This window comes from Fundulus heteroclitus, chromosome 1 (genome assembly GCF_011125445.2).
Source record: "Fundulus heteroclitus isolate FHET01 chromosome 1, MU-UCD_Fhet_4.1, whole genome shotgun sequence".
Taxonomy (NCBI): Eukaryota; Metazoa; Chordata; class Actinopteri; order Cyprinodontiformes; family Fundulidae; genus Fundulus; species Fundulus heteroclitus.
Genome location: NC_046361.1, coordinates 25,462,272 through 25,468,271, shown reverse-complemented (window position 1 = coordinate 25,468,271; position 6,000 = coordinate 25,462,272).

Here is a 6,000-nt window from a genome sequence, read left to right as displayed (position 1 = left end):
AACGCACGTTGGTCATGCGAGTCAAATCCGGGCCTACAGCCTTCCGAAAGTTAACTATAAAGTTCCCGCTCTCTTCTCTCTGGACATTTTTGTTGATTTCTGTGAGGGGCCTGTGCTGATACGTCATGTCACACAAAGGATTGTGGGATACCTTTAAGGTTCTTAGTGCCGGTAAGGAACGTTGCAGGGTTCCTTGGCAAAACTAGCCGCCGGAGGGAGCATATAGGCTACTTTTCCTACCTCCATCCTTAATCACTGCACTATTCGTAACAGCACTTATCATGGCGACTGCTGATGCAGTCATTGCTCTATAAGGGTATTTGGATTGAGCCCTGATTTCTCTCATTTGATGCAAATGGCTATTTTCTAACGTTAACCAAAGGAACTGGCAACCGGCTGACAAACAGTATAACTGAAGTTTGTACCGAGAGCGGAAGAGCACAAGTGCTCCACCTACTGGTCGGAAGGAGTTAAACTTGTAGCTATTGCCTGTAATATTGAGAGTTTTAAAAAGTTTTCTGAAAAGTTTATTAACACAGTTTATCTACAGTTTGATCAGGATGTATTCAGCAATTACTGTTCGCATACATATGTTAAGTTACTTTCCTTGCTATTAAACTATCAAACAAATGGTAAATGGCTTGTACTTGTATAGCGCTTTAACTAGTCTTGACGACCTCCAAAGCGCTTCACACTACAGTTCAGTCATTCACCCATTCACACCCTGACAGTGGTGAGCTATGTTAATAGCCACAGCTGCCCTGGGGCAGACTGACAGAGGCGAGGCTGCCATGCACCGGCGCCACCGGGCCCTCTGACCACCGCCAGCAGGCAATGTGGGTGAAGTGTCTTGCCCAAGGACACAACGACAGAGACAGTCAGTGCAACCCGCCAATTGCAAGACGAACTCCCTAACCTCTGTGCCACGTCGCCCTGATACACAATTGTGTATCTACCTTGTCTTTTAATGACATCCAAAATTATCAGTGTTAAATCAACAGCGCGTCATAGGCTTTGTGCATAATGTTGTACAAGTAATTTGATCTGCAACTCAATCAGTACTAAAGATTTCTTTGATATGCTAAAACAAATGGTAAGGCATGAGCTGCACAACTTAAATATGCTGTATACATGTACGTCTGCGGCAAGATTAACTAAAATGTGGCTATAAAGTTGCAGCAAGGACTCAGTACTGCCCCACTACTACTTTGGGGCACTCGCATACTTTTAGTCTTAAGCTGACATCCATCCCCCAGATGGGAAGGTGATCATAAAGTAAGGAGAAAGAATAACATGAGACGGTCACCTCAGCAAAACGTTATTAACTCTGTCCTCATGCAGCAGCAGTTTTACAATTTGCACACCCATCATCAATAAGTGCCTAATATTGAAAATATAGACAAACTTATTTCCTTCACATTAGGAACCACATAAAATGCAATGCTTGTCAATGTGAGAAACAGTGTGACAGCAGCTTAAGCGAGAAGGGGTCTAGTCAATAAGATAAAGTGTTATCCACCATTTTAAAAGGTTGTTTTGGCTGAGGTTCTTGCGAGATTCACAGCTAATATAAGTAATCTCTAAATGGTATTCCATTTTATTTCCTTCAAATTTTCCTGTCCCTAACTTAAATAAGTGATGCGTGAGAATCTGATATCATGAAAATTGCAGTTTATCCTCATAATCTTTTTTTTAATATTTGTTTTATATCCTGCAAACCTGCGTGTTTTTCTAAATTTCTGACATTATTTAGTCTGTCATTTGTTTTGCCTCTCTTGTAAAGAACGTTTTGTTGTCAGACCTTGTTACCATGCTGACATTGAGTCATGAGAATCCTGCTTATCAGACTGAGGAAGCTGTGTGCTCAAATCAAACAGAAAGCAGGGAAACACAGACTGTAACTGAGGCAACATTTCACTCATGTCGTTCTCATTATCTTCCTTCCCTATTGACCTCTTCACCTCTCTGCTCACGCTGCTACACGGGTTGTTAAAATGCAAATATCTCATTCATGCACGAAGCTGATTCAGCCCTGCAAATGCAGCCGAAACACACGCAGCAAATTCAACACGCTGCTGAAACGGGCACCGGCACCCACAAACCCACACTCAGTTACGCTTTAAACGGAAAGCCTTTCGGGGTCGGTTCCTTGCACCGATGTCATTCCTGTTACCGCACTCTGATGCAAGGGATAAAACCTCCTTGTGTCACACCTCTCCAGAGCTACTGAGTCACTCCTCACCATCAGTAAGCAGTGATGTGGGCCTGAGCTTTTCCCCTTCTTAAGATGGCATCAGACCTGCCGTTCCTCAGGGAGATCAAAGAAACGCCCTCAGGGGCTGAACCATGACAAAACAGAAAGTGAGACAAAGAGAGAGGAGTCCCCCTTGAGGTCTGAACACCTTGACAGAGACAGCACACTTCAGATTTTTTTTTAAAGATTTTTTTAAAGGTTTGTTGTTGTTTTTTTGGTCAAACAGTAACTCTCATCTTTTATGTCAGGTTGTTGTAAGGTACATTTACTGAAATATGAACAAATGATACAGTTTAATCTAATAACATGATAAATCTGTCAAGATATTTGACATGACTGTGCTAATTTGGGCTTTCAATTGCCACTAATGAAGACCTAATTATGATTGGGAGCATTTCAAAAGACAAGGGGCTTCTAGTTTTGATGTGGAGTGGGGCCATGATCTGCTCGAAAACACATTTATGCCTTATGTAATGCTTTTTATTTTTTGCGCACAAATAAAAGTCAGAAACATCTAAGGCTGCCTGACATTTTTCTGAGACATTTACTTGACAAAAGTTTTTGTATGTCATAGATGTGAGAAACAATACTCCATTAATATTAGGCAATCCAGAAGGATGAGTAATGTCTTCACATCTCGGCTGATATTTTCAAGTCTCCGATTTAAATGTCAAGCACAGTTATTATGTGGTTGTCATGCCATCTTTCTCTATCTGCTGGATAGAGCCATTCCTACAAGGTCCTGTGTTGTGGTATAATAAGCACAGACCTCTTACATTTTGCATCAAACTTCAAGCCAAATATTTTGCACCGTATTCTTACTGTGAGTGCCTATGGCAAAGGCATTAAGACATACTATTGTTCTGCATACATTCTCCATTATTTTTATTCCCTGTTTCCACTGTCCCATGGCAAATGAATGGGAGGTGAATGGGGTCTTATTACATTACGTCTCTCTTGCTCGCTCTCTCTCTCTCTCTCTCTCTCTCTCTCTCTCTCTCTCTCTCTCTCTCTCTCTCTCTCTCATGGAAAAGTGTTAAAAAATGTGCTACTATATATGGTGAGAACAAAAGTAATCAAAAGACAAACGTCATCCTGTTTACACAAAGGAATAAGCCAAAATAAATAAATTAAAAACTCCTTTTCTCAAACTACCCTACTGGAATAACAAAAGAATTCAAAACATATACATTTATTTTTCTTCAAAAAAAAAAAACCCAACGCCTCTAATTTGACTATATGTCGACATGCAAAGTTTGAACAGGTAACAAAGCAAAAAACTCTAACTCAGTGAGAGAAATTGACAAAATCTTGTATTTTTACCACAATTTCTGTTGCAATCTTTGAGGGAAAAAGTCTCTTCCAAAAAAAGCTCTTTGCGTAGCCTGGTTAATTCGCTCCAAACCAGTGAATGGAAATGCACTGCTAATTCGCTTTTTTTCCCTTCTTTTATGATATTTCACATGTTTGCTCAAAATTCGCTTGACACATAGTAAACATATAGTCAGTCTGCCATAGTGACTCATGATTTTTAACTTTAACGCTTTTAAATGAGACAGACTGATGTTTACTTCAACTATGTGCCCTATCAGAACATCCAGGAGTTTCTCCTGCTCAGTGGTGAGTAACTTGATGACAGCTAACTTTTGCCAATAGTTTGACCAGGAATCAGTTGCAGATATGTTACCATTGTGGCTAATGCGTAAAATATAAAAAAAAAATTAAATTCCTTGATTTTCATCTTTAAAAGCTTTTATTTTGTCATTAAAGTGTGTGGATGTACAGTAAGCACTACTACAGATAAAAAAAAACAGTTTGTGGGTATTTCTTTTATAAACCTTACTGTTTCCTCCTTGTCCAGTGCCCTAATGTGGATCTTTGAGAAGTAAATTTAAACATACATTGAGTGTTAACTATACCAAATAGAACATAGCACCCTCTGTATCAAATCAGGAGAAAAAAACGGATAGATTTTCTGATTTGCATAAGGTTGCAAGGCTGCAATGAGTCTGTAACCAGATAAATCATTTCAAATCATCCCTGCAGCATCCCCCTGGTAGACAAACAACCTGTATGTGCTCTCCTCGGATGTTTGCCATTTCCTGCCATTCTGTTCACCGTTATTGATCGTTATAATCTCTGTTCCCACCCTCTCACTTTCAGCTCAAATTGTTTCTCCTGCTGAACAGAAGATGAGTGATTCTGACAATAGACCACTCCAGTTTAGTGTCCATGACTCTTATAGAATTTTTTTGGACCACAGTTATTACAGTTATTGTATGACATGCTGCCCACTTCACAGGCACCCCACATCCTAAAAGATTTGCTTCAGAATAAATCTCATCTCACAAACATCACACAGCCATGACATTGTAATTTGTGCAATGTGTGCATTCACATGAATGTTGCTTGGGAATGTGCTACTCACCAAAATATTCAGCATGCATTTTAGAAATTAGAAATAACTTGTATTTCTGCAAACAGATCACACCCAAGAGTGTAAAAAATGTCCCTAAAGTCCTAATTAGCAGTGGTCTGCCATCATACATACTGTGTCTGCTCTTTACCTTAGAGAAAATGCTGATGTTATTGAAAGATGATGAAAAAAGTGTTCCCCAAGGAATTATCTCCGTGACCTTTTGTGTCCACGGTATCCTGCTGCTTAATACATTACGGCCAATTAAACAGCTCTATGCCTTTTCTCCACACGTTACTTCTGTCATTTGTCCATTTGCTGATTCAGTGTAAGGCGGACAAACCATCATTTTTATTATAAATTAAGCTAATTTTGTTTGATTTTCAGAACTAATATAAAGTCACCTTAATTTTTTTTATATTCCTCTTTAAGTACATTATCAGTTTCCAAAAAAGCAGAAGCGAAATTAGACTAGTAGATCACTTGCCCAAAGCTACATAAGAAAGCTCTAATGGTATCACACTCCTCATGCTGCATAAGATGTCAGTTGATGTGAATTATCAATGTTTTTTATCCGTTTATTTATTCTTTCCAAACATTATTTATTGAACATGTTTTTTGAAACAAAACCCAACATACAGCGCCAATAGTTTGCACACAAGTTCTTGCCGCATGTCAAGCCACTTCATTGGCTTCCTGTTAAATCAAGAACAGAATTTAAAATTCTCCTTCTCACATATAAAGCCCTTAATCATCAAGCTCTGTCATATATTAGAGACCTGGTTACCCCGTATGTTCCTACCAGAGCACTTCACTCTCAGAATGCTGGTCTATCAGTGGATCATCCAGTCTGTAAAAGTAGAATGGGAGGCAGATCTTTGTTCTTAAGCTCTTCTCCTGTGGAACCACCTCCCAGTTTTTGGTCCGTGAGGCAGACACCCTGTCTACTTTTAAGACTAAGCTTAAAACTTTCCTTTTTGACAAAGCTTATAGTTAGAGTAGCTTAGGTTATCCTGAGCTATCTCTAAAGTTATGCTGCTATAGGCTTAGGCTGCCGTAGGACATCAGGGTCTATTTTTCTCACTCTGCTGAGTTCTTCTACTGTTCTCAAATTTTGCATTGTATACAACTTTTAGCTTTATGGTACATCTGACCTGGCTTTCTGTAAGCTGTGACACCATCCTGGGGAGCAGATCATCTGCCATTACTTTCTCTAACCAAAAAGATTCCTGGATCAATGTGTGCTCCTGTGCTCTTCTGTGTCTCTGCTCTGTCTTCTCAAACCCCAGTCGGTCGAGACAGATGACCGTTCACACTGATCCTGGTTCTG